General features: G+C 38.0%; 1 protein-coding gene across 2 annotated transcripts in view; it reads right to left on the bottom strand.

Moving 5' to 3' along the window:
* usta (uronyl 2-sulfotransferase a) overlaps positions 1-19,044 on the bottom strand; it is a 276,356-nt gene that overhangs the window by 213,293 nt on the left and 44,019 nt on the right. The window lies entirely within an intron of this gene.

Genomic DNA, 19,044 nt, shown 5'->3' with positions numbered 1-19,044 from the left:
GATCCCTTGGTATCTTTTATGCGTCACACATACTGTATTTCAGCGCCATATATTTCATGGATATTATGGAATATAATGGATGGATATCTTAGTTATCTTTCTAGTTTACAGGTTTGCATGCATAATTTAATTTTGAAAGCCACTGAGACATCAGGTACTACTGTTGTATTTATGAAAAAGAAACAAAACAAAAAACATACTAACAACTGTGCCATCCTACTCCTTAGTTAATACATTTTATTATTCATAAGCAGTTAACATTGTTAGCATAATATTTTGAATTATATTTAACCCTATTTTTTCTTTAGTTTTGTATTTAACTTTTTATATGATAGTCAGACTTAATGTATATTTGAACAATGAAAATATATTTTTACAAGATTTTACATTAAGCACTTAAAATTAATATGGTTAATAATAGTAAACTGTAACATGCTGTAACAAGATCGGTTAAACTGCGAAGAAAATGCTTTCAGAGAAAATGTTTCAGGTGTGAAGAACATAGATCTCAAATGCAATTTCAACCAAACCTGTTCCCACACACCCTGCCCCCACTACCATTAGAATATACACAAACATTTTAGCGTTTCATTCTGAGCAGAAGACCCTCACACCTGAAGAGAGCTGGCTGTGACAAATTAAACCGGTTTTACAGGTTTCAATCACAGACCATGTGACATGGGACTCAGTAAACTAAAACACAGCGCCACTGGATTTGATAATACCTAACCAAAATCCGCAATATGGAAACAGAACCTGTGTAATTGTTGATAGATGATGTACTCATAACATTTTTTCAAGACGAACTACAACATTTAAAAAATGACTTGTATGTACTTGATATGTCTAATCAATCCACGGGTTCCAGCACAAAACGAAACTAAAACGCATACCGTTTCGCGCTTCTTATTAGTTGCTCAAAAGTAATTTGACCGTATGAAATGCATAATATAAACCTAGAAACATATACGTGAGCAGTACTTAAGCACTGTAGTATCGGTGTTAAGACATACCTCTCAAATACTGTAAATCAAGTTAAAAATATCTCAAGACTGATTCTGGTCGTAATGAAACCATGTTTCGTGTATGTTTTCTTTTTCATCTTGAAATAACTCATTTCTAAAAACCTTTTTCACTGTTAACATCTTGCAGCAACTTTGCGACAAAATATACACTCTGACAGTTCATCCTGCTACCAACATTAAATAAAACAAATCTTAAGATTTCTATATTTATGTCTTTATTTAGTGGTTTCATTCGAAGCTTACAATGTTTAGGGAGAAATGGAATACTGGTGTGTATTTTTTTCTTTAAAGTACCGAGACCAGCCATATACTGTATGTTTATGTTAAGATTTCCCTTCAGTGGTAAACTTAGATATGAATATTCAATACTTAAACGGGCACAGTTAAGACATTAAATATACATATACATATTGTATACAGTACAGTTTGCATACGGTAATATGTTTATGTTACGCGATTAAAAAATAAATAAATAAAACTGAAAGGTCCAGCACCAGCTGGATTCAAACACACAGCCTGCCAGCTGGTAGTCACGCACCTAGACCAGTAGGCTACAAGACAGCTCGCATGAACAGGCAGGCGAAACAGCCCTACACAGCCCTGCCGCAGAACACGGATATAATCATACCGTTATTAAATTCTTGAGATACGCGATTCCATATTATATTCCCTTTTAATCAAATTCTAAAAGTATGCTTGTTGACTCCGGTATCACGTTAGTTAAAGACTTCGAAGCTTACAATGTTTAGGGAGAAATGGAATACTGGTGTGTATTTTTTTCTTTAAAGTACCGAGACCAGCTTTATACTGTATGTTTACGTTCCAAAATTAATATAGTTTATGGCCTTCACACGCGTTCCAGTATGCTCCTATTCTTTTTATGCTCAGCTACTAAGATTTCCCTTCAGTGGTAAAATTCAATATCTACAACAGGCACAGTAAAGACGTTTACAGTAAGTCTTTCTACCACAGACCAACGGATCACGAGTGCCCCTGTCGGTCAACCAATCACGCACCGCGGTACCCCGTGTCATCTTACCTGCGGTACGTGTCTGTACCGCACACTTTGAATGGCTGCATCTGTATTTCATTGCACTTTGACAGATCGTCTTATAATCACTTGTTGTTAGAATATCCCCCATGAGGTATCCAGGTACCAGTGAAACAGGTGTACAGTCTGGGGAGATCACCCATTTTCCATGTAAATAGTTCCCTGGTTCCTCACCCCTTGGTCTCTCTCTCTCTCTCTCTCTCTCTCTCTCTCTCTCTCTCTCTCTCTCTCTCTCTCTCTCTCTCTCTCTCTCGGCGGGCTTTTCTTGTGTGTCTCTCTCATCTGGGCGCGGGAGTGCTGCTGGCGGGTGGTGACGGAGAACAAATAAAGCGTAGTTTTTAACTCCACAACTTTCTCAACGAACCCAAATTCATTACATTCCTGTCAGAAGCGGAAGGATGGACACTGAACGGCTGATGATGTCGGACTCAGAGAACCACCGGTTCCCCCAGCCCCGGGGAGCCCGGATGCTTTTGGGAAACGGGAGCAGGGTGGCCTAAAGGGGGGAAGGCCGCCCTTGAGCAACGCTACCACCACACCAGAAAGGCAGGAGAGCTTCACCCCGCCTGCTGTGGGAAGAGTTGGCCATAGCCGGGGGGTATTCCTTCCCTGCCTCATCGAGGGCAGACCCTGCCAGACCCTCGTCGACACCGGTTTAACCATCACCCTGCTGCGGCCTGGTGTCCTGCCGGGCACCGAGAAAGCTGGATCCCCAGGGCGCTCACTGTGCACTTTGGGGCTGCGAGGGTGAAACAACCCTTCTGCCTTGCCTCAGTCCGCGAGGACTGTATCCTGGGGTTGGACTGGTTGCAGCGCCCCTCTCTGTGTACAGTAGAGCCTCCTGTCCTGGCTGGTGGAGCTCATACAGCTGTGTCTGGAGAGAATCCAGGGTATCAGCTTCAACCACATGGCTGGGCAGCTTGTTCCCCCCTCCCGCCCCTCTCTGTTTACAGTAGAGCCTCCTGTCCAGCCGGGACAGGATGTTTTTCCTTGCCAAAGTAATCAAGGGGCAAGGTCTCAAATTATTCCTCCCTAAACAATGTCAATTCCAAATAGCAAAAGAGTCAATTAATATTTTGACAACGTGTAAATTTTTATCCTTAACCATCAGCATGAATAAGCACCTCAAATTTGGAGCTCTCTAGCATACATGGAGCTGTAAACACTTATGAAACAGTCTTCTGTTATTTTTTTACTCCAGAAAGGTAAAGGCTACTTTATGATGCACCATAAACTTGGGCAATGGCAAAATAACAGATGTAGAAGTCTACATCTAGTTGCTGAAGTATAAATACCAAATAAATAAACCAGAACTGGACTTTGAATACGATCAGTGAAACTGTAAAAAAATATCTGATTTATGTACCAATACATACATAGTAGTTTAGTGTTGATTTTTATATTTTAATGGCAGAACTACAATAATTAAAGTAATCTGTTTTATAAAAAACATAAAAAGCATAAAAGTTTGTGAGGAACTACTTCCCCATTTCCCATTTCTTTCAGTACAGCAGAAAGTGCAAGCGCTGTTGTGACTTTTTCAGACAGTGGCTACAGTGTTGTGAGACTAAGCCAAGTTGGTTGAGATCTGCAGACCAAGGAACCTGAAGCAACTGACAGTTTCCACTTCTGTGCCATCAATGCTGACTGGGGCATGACTCCCTCCCACAATGAGTGCTTTTGTCTTGTTGACATTCAGGGCCAGATTGTTGTCAAGGCAACAATCTCTCCTGAGTGAAAGTTGAAGAAACCAGACAGTTAATTGGTAAATTAAACAACTCCTTATTTTAAGAACACAACAAACACTTGCCAAACAGCAGAAACATTAAACAAATATGAGGTAGAGAGTATTCAAGTCTTTTTTATGTCAAAATATGCATGAGTAAAATTTACAAAATAAATATCTTTATAGAAAAACTAAATACTGCAGTGTGATAAAACACAAATAGAACATGGCTCAGACAGATAAAATGCTCCGTTTTATGTCTGATCGTAAAAAGCCAAAATATCTCCAAATTACCGAAGTTGAATGACCTTTTCTGTCGACAATGTCATCAATGTCCTTTGAGCTGGCTGTTCGCAGCACTACATTTGCTTCAGTGTCGCTAATTTCTCCACTCTAACTACAATCCAATCAGCCACCACCATGTGGGTAAACAACACCACATTAGCTGCCTGGTCTGCAACACGAACGCGCACTCACACAGTATTTTATGCGCATGCGCATATAATGCACAAAGCATAAACACATATATCGAACATTTACCAAACTTTTGTTAAAATTATAATCGAGGAAAATTATATCGCGATGATTATCATTATCAAATTAGCACCCAGCATTATTGGTAATCCAGTATGAAGTTGCAGATAAAGTTGCATAAACCCAGATTACAGAGTTCTGGGACCAGCTTGGCAAGAACAATTGTGATGAAGGCTGAGCTTTAATCTATAAACAAAATTCTAACATAGGTGCCCCACCTGTCTAAATGTTCTAGGGCAGTATATAGTACTGGAGATAAGGCATCATCAACTGACCTATTTGGATGGTAAGCAAACTAAAGTGGGTCAAGGGAGTCTGGGATAGTGCAATTAATATATGACAATACTAGGTTTTCCAGGCACTTTCTTTTCAGCATAGAATAAACCCATTACCTGTTCCTTTGCAGCCTACGCATGCAGAAGCAGCTACCTACTTGAACTACCTTACCACTTGGTACAGTATAGTTGGTATACAATATATTGGTATAATTGGTCCCCTGCCCCTTGCAGTGGGAGGTGCATAATGATGGTGTCACACTAAGTCAACAACAAACACTGTTAAAAATCCAAAACAAGGAATTATAGGAATTAGACATTTTTTCAGTGGCTGTCTTAAAGGTGGACCCTCATCCACATCTAAACTGTGTCAATATGAGGAAATGAATAGAGGACAAATTCAGGTATATAGGTTTGAGCCATTACTACAAGAGAGAATGGTGATGGAACACATTTGCTAACTATTAATGAATTGGTTTTAGGTTTATTAAAATAACATTGATCAACTAAAACAACAGAAATATTAAATAACAAACAGAAATCTCCCCTCTGCTTCCAGTGACTGCTTGCACTTTCTCTCTCTGCTTTACAAGCTAATCCCCGTTTCTTGATAAGCACACCCACTACAATAAAACAATAAAACAATAAAACTGTCAGCCAGGCTGTAAAGTAATTTCCCCACACTCAAAACAACACTATAAAAACAAGACCACATTAAGATGCGAATATTTGGTTGTGGGTACTTGGGCATGCATGAGGGAAAGGCTCACTCACTAGCTAGGTTCATCTCAGGTTAGTCTGTGGGGCAGTTGATTTGAAAGTTGCACTCAAGTACTTTGGCTCGGTTTAATCCTGCTGTACTCTTCTTCCATACAAGACCTAGACTAAATTGCAAATAATAATTGCTTACACTTATATAGCGCTTTTCTGGACACTCCACTCAAAGCTCTTTACAGGTAATGGGGACTCCCCTCCACCTCCACCAATGTGCAGCATCCACCTGGATGATGTGACGGGAGCCATAGTGTGCAAGAACGCTCACCACACATCAGCTATCGGTGGGGAGGAGAGCAGAGTGATGTAGCCAATTCATAGAGGGGGATTATTAGGAGGCCATGATTGGTAAGGGCCAATGGGAAATTTGGCCAGGAGGCCGGGGTTACACCCCTACTCTTTTCGAGAAACGCCCTGGGATTTTTAATGACCACAGAGAGTCAGGAACTCGGTTTTACGTCTCATCCGAAGGACAGTGCCTGTTTTACAGTATAGTGTCCCCGTCACTATACTGGGGCATTAGGACCCACATGGACCGCAGGGTGAGCGCCCCCTGCTAGCCCCACTAACACCTCTTCCAGCAGCAACCTTAGTTTTTCCCAGGAGGTCTCCCATCCAGGTACTGAACAGGCTCACACCTGTTTAGCTTCAGTGGGTTGCCAGTTGTGAGTTGCAGGGTGATATGGCTGCTGGCAAATAAGTGAATTCATGATAGTTAACCTTGCAGTTGACCCTTCTGTATTAGGACAAATTATCTTAAAAGAAATTCAACCAGTGTAAGGCTATTATTTGGTCACATACTTCTTACAAGCAATAACTAGACTCTTGTTATGTTCGTTTGAGATGCTTTGCAAAGCCTTAACTGTAGCCACTTTCAGTTGTTGCTTGTTGGTGGTATTTTCTGAGTTTAGTTGCGTGCACTTGCTGAGGAATGCAACAAAATAATTTGTTCAAACATTCAATTGCAAGTAAAGTTAGTGCACCTGGACTAACTGGATGGAAATCTTTTAACTTTAAAAGTATTTATGTATAGGTATAATTGTGGATGTTTCCCACCAATGTGGAACTGTAAATGTGATCCACAGTACAATGCCAAAGCTACACTGGAGATAGTTAAGAATATGAAAAAATATGTTCTTGAGTGGCTCAGTGAGAATTCTATCCAAGCCTATTAAGAATCTGTGGAAAGACTGAAAACTGCTGTCAAGAGCTAATCTCCGAGCAACTTGAGAGAAGACGAGCAACTCTTACTATGATCTAAGAAGAATGGGCAACAAATGCATTCAGCTGGTGTGATATTCTTACTCCCTGCTCGATAGCATGAAAAGTACAGGAAACTGAGGAATCTAAGGAATTATTTATATGAACTCACATACCAACACTGGTGACATTTGCTTCAGAAATCTGCTTATTTAAAATGGCTGCAAAATTTAAACATAAAAATAGACGAATGGCATGTAATTTCTGTTTGTGGTGCATGCCCACAAGACAGTTCCACCCTCCACTTTTTTAATAGACTGCATTTCCTCTCTATGAGCTGAAAAAAACATACTATGTGGTATGCTGTAAGCATGCAGGAAAGTTGGCACCCGGTCAATTAGACCTAAAGATCAAGGCTCTCTTTAATTTTATGGTTTAAGTAACTGTTGTTCATAAGAAACACCTTATTATAAAAGCCAGTGCTGCTCTTTTAATTAGAGAGGGCCATCTTTCCTTCTGTGGGGGCTGAGATTGCGGAACAAATTGAGCCATTCTTAGCAGTCCGCATGTCTGGAGGACCATTCAACCATTTGTGAAATCAGCTAGCAAGGGTTTTCCATCACGTATGTACAGTGTTGTTCTACTATACATCCACAGCCATGTACAGAACATGCCATTGGGCACAGTATGTTGTGCTTTGTGATATTTGGCAATATATCCAATGCCTCAGGAGTTCAAGTGTGATATTACTGTGGTACTGGTGGAGACAGACACTTAATAAATCAAGGGCTACAGATGCAGCCATTCGAAACGAGCGGTGTACGCTGCGGTACAATGCAGTGGGCGTGTCGCATCGAAACGCGCCATACCGCGTCATTTCGCATCATTTTACAGTAAGCAAATTAGATCATGTTAATAGTATCCAGAATCACCTTGTAAAACCGGCAGGTGGAACTAATAAAGCTTAACCTCTCATGTACAGCATTTGAGCTGTCACCAGAAAATACCCAGTTTCGAATCCCGATCACTGCTGAGGGACATTCTTTATTCAATTAAGAATTTAAGTTGTATTCTCTTTAGATTTTTAAATTTAAACTGTGTATTACAGCATGTTAATCATTATACATTAAAAACTTGGTATATTTTATGAAAGCAAGATTGCTCAATTGGACAAAAATACACAACCTACCACCTTTATACAAAAATATTTTATGCATCAAAGTCTTTACCGAAGATATTACTAATAGTGTTAATAATGAATGACCTTGGACAAGCTGTAAACTCAAAGTATTACCCTAGTCCACATTCTTTGTAACCATCTTTGTAAACGAAAATACTTTATTTTTTCATTGACAAAAAGTAACACCACGTTGAACCGATCACACATTCGTTTCCAATCATATAAAGTAAGTCTTGAGAATCTCAGATTCACCATGCCTTTCACATGCTCATGAAAGATATTAATTTAGGAACATAAACATATTACTGTATGTAAACTATACTGTATATGGCTGGTCTGGGTATTTTAAAGAAAAAATACACACCAGTATTCCATTTCTCCCTAAACATTTTAAGCATCAAAGTCTTACATGTGGTTATTTCGGAAACGTTTTTACGTGCTCCTTCTGACCATATTACTGTATGTTTATATACTTTGTGAAAAGTGATCGTTTTAACCTTTTCTGTGAATATGCTCGTTATTGGAGTAAACAAAAGCATACATTTAGAATTTGATTAATAGGAAATATAATATGGAATCATCTAAATATCTATACTTTTAGAATTTGATTAATAGGAAATATAATATGGAATCATCTAAATATCGATATTTATATATTTATAATTAATATCTAAAGAAATTAATAACGATAATTATATCCATGTACTTTTGCACAAACAGAAGTATAAGACTTTCCATTGATATGTGTACTTCTGTTTTACTGTTTAGTGCATGACTGTGTCTCAGGTGTGATGGCTTAAATGACTGATTTATAAGGCTGAGGTCAGGTGTTCAAATCCAGCTATCACCATGAGTTTTTTTTTTTAACAAATAAACATTTCTTTGAACAACTAAAATAGCAAATATTATGGGCACTATATTGACCTTTTTTATATTTCTAAATATCACAACATGTTCGTACTGTATATACACAGCGGTACCGCAGGGTGTAGGGCGCAAACCCATGTGAGCCTGAAAGCCCTACATTAATGTAGCGCTGAAGAGCGCCCAGCTGAGGTGCACGGCGAGGGGCAGGACAGGAGTGCTAGTGGTCAGGGTGGGGATTAGGAAAGCTGCTGACCAGTGCAGCTCACCCACTGTGAAATGGGCGTACAGTCTGGGGAGATCGCCCAGTTTCTCACCCCTGTGTGCGCTCTCTCTCTCTCTCTCTCGGCTGGCGCACTGCAGTGCTGGCTGGTTGGTTGTGCCGAATTTCACTCCACAAAGTCTGAGTCTCCGTGCCTACATTGTTTGTAAACAAACCGTTTCACAAGTCCCTTCTCACCCTCTACATTTACAAAATAGAATAGGCAAGCCTTCAAATGAAAGACAGTACCCCTTCCCCCCTACGGACAGACTGACAAATCTTTTCTTAGAAAAAAAGATTCACATCGCGAAGCTGTGTTAGTCTTCTGTGTAAATAATCGGTTTGAACATCATGGGTGTTGTATTAAATCAAATAAATAAAAAATGAGATATAATGATGTGTTCCTGCTTAGACATTGCATGACTTTAAAAGCTATAAAAACAGGCTTTGATAGTTAAAAAACACTTTTTATGCATGAAAAACGGGCGATTTTTCTTCCTCATGATCAGCTTAGAATGTCTGTGTAAGCTATATGGTTTTTACTTCTTAATTAAACGTTTAAAATACACTAATTTCATAAAGACAACACACGTTTGGAATAGAAAAAATCATATTCTGTTGTCTTTCTTCCCAGTATGTAGAACAGACCAGCAGCTCTTTTCTTCCCCAATCAGAGGCTCTGAAAATAGCGTGCCACCCACTGCACTCTGCAGAGGGGGAGACGACACCGAGAGAGGGAGGAAGTGCAGAGCTCAGTATTGCACAATGGCCGTCCTATAGCGAATGGCACCAATTGCGTCTGCATTCATAACTTAGTGTTTAAAATTGAACAACGTAAATCATTTTCTTTGACTTCTAAGTCCCTTAATTATCATTAAGCGCAGGTTTCTCACTACTTTTTGATACAATTGTTAGACAAAGCAGGAACTTATTGTTCTTTGTAATGACATTACACGTGGAAAGATTATAGATTTTAATCATCTTTAATTTTGTTATATATTTTAGAAAAGTTTAATCTAATTCTAAAAGTATGCTTTTGTTTACTCCGATAATGAGCGTATTCGCAAAAAAGGTTAAAACGATCACTTTTCACAAAGTATATAAACGTACAGTAATATGGTCAGAAGGAGCATGTAAAAATGTTTTCGAAATAACCACATGTAAGACTTTGATGGTTAAAATGTTTAATGGAATAGTGGTGTGCATTTTTTCTTTAAACTACCAATACCAGCCATATGCAGTTTACATAATATGTTCCTAAATTAAAATAATTTATGATCATCAGATGCGTTATGCTCCTCTTCTTTTTATGCTCAGCTACTAAAATTTCCCTTTAGTTGTAAAATTCCATATAAATATTCAATACTAAGCAGATTAAAATGTGCATAGTAAAGAGATTAAATGATTAAATTTTTTCACTACCGACCAATGCACCACGACTGTCCCTGTCGGTCATTTTGGCCAGCCAATCATGTACTACCGTCGCGGAAGAGGTCAAATTCTTCAGCGACAGGGGTACCTTTAAAGCGCAGACGACGGCACCGAAAGATTTTGGCGCGCCCTCTCTTTAAAGCCCTGGGCAAATACAAAGACAGTACGTACAGTTATAATTCAAACTGAATTAAAAACTACTCCCGCAGAGAGTGATGAAAACCGCGCAGCGTCAGGCGAATGCACATTAATATGTTGGGCTTTTGGGTTCGGGTAGATTTGCGCCCTACAGTTCAACCTGCGGAACCGCTGTGTACTGTACATACAGTACGAACATGTGTTATTTTGAAATATAAAAAATGTCAATATACTTTAGGAGAAATTGAGTATTGGTGTGTATTTTTTCTTTAAAATGGAAATATCAGCAACATACAGCTTACATAATATGTTTATGTTCCTAAATTAATATCGTTTATGACCTTTATGACCTTCGTTATGCTCTTCTGCGTTTTATGCTTAGCTACTAAAATTTCCCTTTAGTGGTAAAATCCATATAAATATTCAATACTAAGCGGATTAAAATGTGCACAGTAAAGAGATTAAATGATTAAATCTTTTCACTAACGACCAATACCCCACATTATCTTCTGTGTCGCATTAACATTGGAATGTTTTTTTTACAAGTTTTTTTCAAAAGAAGCGATACACAACCTGTCTCCTCTATAACTCTTCAGTTTACAGAGAAATTCCGCCAGAACCTCACAACATTTTCCAATAAAACTCTTCTCGCGTCTAGTTTTTAGTTAAGCAGGATTTGAGCTACAGACCATAACAGACCAGAAAACAGAATCCACCTGCGATTCGGGTGTTAACAGAACGTGTTTACAAAGAAAGTGAAATACAGTAATACTACCAGCTATATAGATACACAGATTTGGAAATTTAGATAGTAAAATTAATATCATGATTAATTTATTTAGATACGTGTTTACATATTCTCGATTATAAAACAGATAATTCCAGTCCTGGAATATGACTGGCCGACACCCTTCTGAAGCGGTACCATAATCTCTGGTATACGGACACCCCTGAAATTTGACTTGCTACTGTGTGATAAATTTTAAAGACGTAGATGAAAAGGTTTGGATTCTCATGTATATGGTAAAGTATCTTTTAAAACAGTCTTTGTTGTGCTCTTGAGGATCCTTGTGATATTTTGAGCTCTGGTAGAACGATAAATGTCGCAGTTTAAATAATTTTCGTTGTTAGAAATTATGAAAATTATAAAAGCAAGGGAGTTTTTTTTGTCTGTTATACTAAAAGAAAATGCCCGACGAACTAGGGATTGGACAGTTTTTCAGTGCTTGTACTATCGATGGAAATGTTCAAATAGATGTGCTAAAGAAATAAACAAAAAAAGTAATTTATTTCTTTATCCTATTGGCTAGCTAATGTCCCGTCCTTGTCAGTTAGATCAACAAAATGCTGTGGTGTTAGTTTTTGTCGATGAAAAAATAAAGTGTTTTTATTTAAAATGACGGTTACAAATAATGTGGACCAGCATAATACTTTGAGTTAACAGCTTGTCCAAGGTAATTCATTATTAATAATATGAGTAATATCTTCGGTAAAGGCTTTGATGCATAAAATATTTCTGCATAATTAAAATATTTATGATAAAGGTAGGTTGTGTACTTTTGCCCAACTGAGCAATCTTGCTTTCATAAATTATACCAACTTTTTAATGACTGATGATTAACATGCTGTAATACACAGTTTAAATTTAAAAGCTCAAATGCTGTACACGAGAGGTTAAGGTTTATTTGCTCCTCCTGGCGGTTTTACAAGGTAATTCCGGATACTTTCTGGTATGACGTCAAATGACGCGATACACCACGTGATACTGCGTTTTGATGCGACACGCCCACCGGGGTATACCGTGAAATACCCCACCCATTTTGAATGGCTGCATCTGTAGGCACAAAATATACAAGAAGGAAATGCAATTTGAGATAGAAAATGGTCATCCACAGCAGCATTAAATATAAATTTTTGAAGGGCTACTCTTCCTGATGAGGGCCCAAGGGATTTCTGATATAAATATGTAATAAAAATGTTATAAACATAAAGCCATATGAAAAGAATCTTAAAATGCAACATCTATAAACTAAGTATGTATAAAATGTCCACAAACACTCTTTCTCAAACAAAACTCTAGTATTTTACACTTTACCCTAAAACAACACATGACAGAAAAGTAGTTCAAAATTTCAAGTTCTATTTCAACTTTCTTCCAGTAATGTAATTCATCTTGATTGGCACGCCCTCTCCCTACCAGATTCTCACATGGAAATGCACTCGCGCTAATTACACTCCAGCCTCGAGATCTTCTGCCAAACAACACCCTCCTTGTCAATCAGCCAACCACAACACTCCATCAATCAGCGCACCTTCTCCATCTCACAATACTTAAACCCTCCTAACTCTCTGCTCTTCGCCTGGTATTGGTCGCTTTTCGGAGTTCCTACCTCATCTTTGTTTTCTGAATCAACTTTCTTCTTGTTATGAACCTCGGGACTTCCCCTTCGACCACATCTACTGTCTTGCCCTTATCTGGATTGGAAGCCTTCTCGTTGACCTACACCTTTCGAATCACGGATCTTGCCTTCTGACTATGCCTCTGCCTAACCCTCTCCTGGATTGGACGTCTTCTCGCCAACCTTTGGTTACGAACCACGGAACTCGACTTGGATCCTGTCTCTCATTATAATTAGAGTGAAGCACTTATGTTTCACTCCTGCAGATGAGATTACAGAACTCTAAAACATACTAATACAGATTCTCACTGGCATACCTACACTCTGCTGTAATTGAAAGATATGCTCTCGTATAAAAGCTACTCCGGGCTGGGTTTTCACTGTCACATTATATTTTAGAATGCAATACATGAAGGGAGCCCAAGATGTGAGTAAAAGTTTGTTTGTTCCTCTGTACTCTGTAGGTGTTACAGTATTTCCATGTTACTAGACTGTGTGTGCTGATAGAAACCCTGCTGGACACTGTAACAAACTGCCTCTCACTTCCTAAAAGAGCACAAAGCAACACTGCTATAAAAAACTAACAGGATATCTTGCACAACTTTACACAAATTCTATAATCATAGCATCATAACTTTTATTGTCCTTCATAAGATGTTGTTTTAAAATTAATTAAAACTTGTTGGTGTTTTTATTAAACTATTACATAATAGTTAGATGGTTAAACATGCTAGGTGAAGTAGAGGAAGCCACTGGAGACAAACAGCACAGTCAAGAGGAACCTTACAGGGAGAACCACCAAGCCAAGTGAAGACCATTTTCTGTCCAGATATTGCAGGTAGTAATTTGTCTAAAGCAAAACACTTAAAAACAGTACATCACAACAACATTTTCCCCCTGGAGCCACTCCATCTCCAAATACATTTCCAATCAGAGGACCTTTAAATTGAGAATCAGACTGCTGTGACTTGAGAACTATACAATAATTATACTATTAAGAATAATAGCAAGGCTAACATTATATTCTGTTAAGCCCTCACACCCAAAGAAGGCTCCACAGCTGAAACGTTTCTCCTTTCTTCTCTTTTCAGCATGGAATAAACCTTTTACTTGTTTACTTACTTGTTTTACCTTGCAGCCTATGCATGCCGACACAGCTACCTACTTGAACTACTTATATTCTGTTATTATTCAAAGCACATCATAAAGTTTACCTGGGTTTACCTTAGTTAAATTTTGGAGTGTCAATCAACAGTCCAGAAACACACTATATAAGACTATTTCATGAGGTAAGAAATGAGAAGAAAGAAGAAAAGATGAGAAAAGGGTCAGACCATAAGAGGGAGAAGAGGAGTGAAGCCTGTGCCAGGCAAAAGCCCCTACTTAATTAATTAATAATAGCTCAGTTAAAAATGGCCTTTCCTGCTCAAAGGTGCATTTTTAGAATAAGGAGATACTCACATTTATTTTGTGGCATCCAGGTTTGCAGAGAGTGTGATTTAACTGCAGTTTGTAATGCATTTCATTTAATAATTATAATAATAATAGTTGCTTACACTTATATAGCGCTTTTCTGGACACTCCACTCAAAGCGCTTTACAGGTAATGGGAACTCTCCTCCACCACCACCAATGTGCAGCATCCACCTGGATGATGCGACGGCAGCCATAGTGCGCCAGAACGCTCACCACACATCAGCTATCAGTGGGGGGGAGAGCAGAGTAATGAAGCCAATTCATAGATGGGGATTATTAAGAGGCCATGATTGGTAAGGGCCAATGGGGAATTTGGCCAGGACGCCGGGGTTACACCCCTACTCTTTTCGAGAAACGCCCTGGGATTTTTAATGACCACAGAGAGTCAGGACCTCGGTTTTACGTCTCATCTGAAGGACGGTGCCTGTTTACAGTATAGTGTCCCTGTCACTATACTGGGGCATTAGGACCCACATGGACCACAGGGTGAGCACCCCCTGCTGGTCCCACTAACACCTCTTCCAGCAGCAACCTTAAAAGGCAGCTAATCTCTGTAGGCATGATTATTGAATAGTAGGTAGCAGTCTGGAGTTTTCTGGGTGATTAGAAAGTTGTCTGTGAACTTGTAAATATAGAAACTTGTGTGTTGTATGTTTAAGTTGTGTGTAGTGTAGTGTGTATCACTGTCATTGTTAATAAACATTTAACGAGGTGTGCCTGGATCATTACTCTTTTCACTGGAAACAAAGAATTCACATGACTAACTGTACCAACTGCTCAGATATATTCTTGGAGAAATCATTTACAAGTTGGGGGTTATGAATATTTATTTTACTTTTTAACTAAACTGCTTGATCAATTCCTGATACACTACATTTTTGTAACCCCCAATTTGCAACATAATTTGTGTATAGACTCAGTAAATTATTTAACATTTCAGGATCTTTAAATGCAGTGCTTGATGAGGGCTCCTTTAATTGTAAACTTTACATTCATCAAACATCAGAAAATACTTTGTTAAAACACAGCAATGATTTGGTGATTGAAACTAAGTATTTTTCCACACTGATACAAGTAACAAATCCTTAATTTAATTTAGAACTGTTGTCTACACAATGGGAATATTTGGCATAATGTACAATAGTTAAATATTAACTAAATTATCTATACAATTATTTACAACCTAAGGCATTACTTATTTCTAGGCAAGAAAATATATCCTTTTTGCCGTTCTTTACTATTTTCCAATAAACCCAGCTAACAGCACAGCAGGATTTAACCATGATTATATGAAGTTACAATCACAGATTTATACAGCCTAGTTACAGGGATCCCCCTTTCCGACCTTACCAGAAATAGCTCTTAACTATGAAAAACACTCTTGTTTGTGGTCTAAGTAACATATGGTACCTTACATATTTGCTTATACAGTAATGCTTGCTTAAGGAACTGCTTGACTTTATTTTCAGAAATAACCTAGACATGCTTTTCATGTACTGTATGCTAGGTATACATGAAAAGAACTTTATTTGTTACCTAAACAAAGAGTTCAAAAGCAAAGAGCGATCAATATCTGAATCAAGGCTATGGTATAGGAAACAAAATGAGCTCCCATAAACAGCTTATCTAGTGGAACTATGACTCAATATTAATATTTAAACAATAACAATTGAACAGAATCGAATACTTAGCCAGTAAAGTAAATCAGTAAATCATATTGAATCTCAAAATTAATTAAGCTATTAACCAAAATTTCATTTTTAAAACTTAGAACTATAACTCAATTTGTACCTTTTGTGGCTTTACATGGGGGTGTGTTCAGTGTGGAGTCTGAGCCCTGGATTAACGATGACATGTTGCCTTAACAAGCACAGATGTCCTGGCTAGTTAAGGACAAGGCGCATCTGTGGAGGCCCTTTAAGAACACACTAAGTGAGCACTTCCCCGGAGGGATGAGCAAACCCCTGCAAGGGAAGAACCTTCCAGCGACAGGACTGTGGAAAGAGAGTTAGGGCCACATTTTGTCTTCTTTTTAGTTTCTTTTTCTATTATCCTGTCCCACTGTGTATCCTCACTGGGGCAGGCTGAGTTTACTTTGTTTTGGCCTTGTGCTCCTTTTCTTCCAGTCTGGACCCTGCTAAATAGGGATAGTCCAGACTGCATACCGCTGTTCCAAGAGGTTCTTTTTCCCCACAGTCTTGTCCCTAATATATAAGGACAGTCCAGCCTGTATGCCGCTGTTCCAAGTGGTGCATTTTTCTTTTCCTTTTTTCTTTTTTTTTTGGTTTTCACTAGACTTGGTTTTATAAATAATGTATTATGTAACAGTTTAACATGACTAGAACAATAAGTAGGAATATAAAGTTAAATGTCAGTTCTTCACAAAACCTAGACAGAAAGTGCAAGTTTTTTTTGCTTTGTCTTGTATGAAATCTAAAAACAGCAAAGGTTTCTTTTTGAATTTTCACTTGTCGCATACAATAAGTGAAGACAACATAAGATTGCCTGTTATAAACATCCCAGGGGCCATTTTCCATGTTTACACTGGCAAAATATTTTCTGTAATTCTTAGAAAAAACAACTGTTTAAATTTTGAAAATTAAGATAGAATGCCATATTAACACTGGCTTTCTGCTGGATTAAAGAAGTTAAATATTTTTAAAACTAAAACCATGTCTTTGTATTAATCTCTCCTGCTTTAATCATCTGCATATTCAGTGCAAAACATCCATGGATTTATTCCTAAATAACTTAGTAAATAAATTAATAAAACTAACACAAGGTCAAAGTTTTGGAGTCTTTGCCAATGCAGTTTAAAGCAAGCAATTTAAAAAAGGTCTATTTAAGAATTAACATTCTAACTACCATCCTGTGTATTCATTTTTCATGTCCAGGCATTTTCAAGCCTTATGTACATGTTCAGACATTATTGCGATGGTTAAAGTCTGAACCCAGAAAAACTTGGCACATTCCACCAGAAGAGCTGATCACCCTTCAGAGTTCAATCCTCAAATTACTTAATTTTTGAGATTGCAGTCTAACATGAAGAGGAATCTTGTTCTTTGGAATCCATATAGCTCTACAACAAATTGCTGCTCCTGCCACATTCCAATAACTGTTCTCCAACTATTTCACCAGAAGGCATTAGTGTAAATTAATTACAAGATTAATTACAAAATCTCTAGGATAAACTGGCTTTCCTTGGAAGGCCTGAAAGTTGTTTCAGTTTGTTACACTCTAGCATACTTTTTTGCCATTTGATGGCAAAAATAAAGCCTTGCATTCAAGCAGTTAGCAATATTTTCACAAGCCAAAGCCAATGGCTGATGAGGTGGAAAATATGCCTTTTAGTAAATTATTATCCAAAACATTTCCAGTTTCCTTCAACTTTAGTTATGGAGACTTGGAAAGGCAAGAAGTAGGAAGAGCAGAGCTTTATTTTTTTCAGTATTTTATTCTGGCTTTTGAATCTATTATTTTCTGTTTAAAAAATGTAAGCTTGCACATCTGCTTCAACAGGAACAGGTGTGAACTGACAAGTGAAAATATTTCTTTAAGTTTATAGTTGTTTTTTGTTCATGTGTTGCAGTTTTTGCTTGATGGGAAGGAGGTCATAAAATTCCTCCAAAAATGTTGCTTGGGTGCTTTGCCTGTGACAAAACTGTTGTCTTATTGCTTGGAATGGTGCTAATCCTTTCCTAAAACTTATAAATGAATCTTCCAGATTCGTTAATAATAATGTTGTCATGAACCTAGCTAAAATATAAATGCACTTTTATGAAACCATATTGGGTGTTCGAATCCAGCTGGAGCCATGACTTTTTTTTTTAACAAACATTTCTTTGAAAAAATAAAACGTTTCCCTGGGTCAGAGTTTAAATAAAACTTCACTCGCACCAAACAAATTTATATTTCTAAATATCACAACATGATCGAATTTAAGTCATTTTAATAACAATGGATAGTCACCTATGCGTTACGTTATAAACATTTATATTGATTTAAATCGTGTTTAAATATCCTTTATTTAGAATCCATTAATAAAGCTGATACTGTTTAGACTTTTAATTATTTAAAACTGTATTACAGCAGCACAATAATGAACTTTATTGTATATGGCGCCTTTAAAGGTGGCTCCTCAAAACGCTTTACAGGATAAAAACAATAACAACAATACTGTTAGGCTGGGCAAACGATTTTTTTTTTTAAGAAATACAAAATGAGATATAATGATGTGTTCCGGCTTAGACATTAACGAACACGGGGGCAGCGTAGCGGTCGGCTCTGGCTTTCCCATCTATACCTATGCACTGCAAGTACAACCCCCCTCTCTGCGGGAGTGCTAGCTGTGACGAATTAAACTGGTTTCACAGGTATTTTCAAAGTAGAAGGGGGAGAGATTTCCAGCGAAAGTCACCTCCCCCCCTCCAAAACCCAGTAAGTACAGTACTTACTAGTTAAGAAAGCTAGGCTCCTCAATTAAATCGCTTTAACATGCTAATGCATTGGCGTAACAGTCCGGGCGTGGCAAGCTTTTAATGTCTCCTGACTACGGCGAAAGGAGCCCTTCTTTCATTGGCAGACAATGAACATATTCTACCCATACATGAGAATATAATGCTCGCACATGGGCACGGTGGGGTGCTGTACCAGCTGTCAAAAAAAAGTTGTTTTTTTAAAAGTCAATTGAGTGTCTATAATATTACAGTA

Source organism: Lepisosteus oculatus, chromosome 2, assembly GCF_040954835.1.
Source record: "Lepisosteus oculatus isolate fLepOcu1 chromosome 2, fLepOcu1.hap2, whole genome shotgun sequence".
In the NCBI taxonomy this organism is placed as follows: Eukaryota; Metazoa; Chordata; class Actinopteri; order Semionotiformes; family Lepisosteidae; genus Lepisosteus; species Lepisosteus oculatus.
This window is presented reverse-complemented; position numbering and strand designations above follow the sequence as displayed.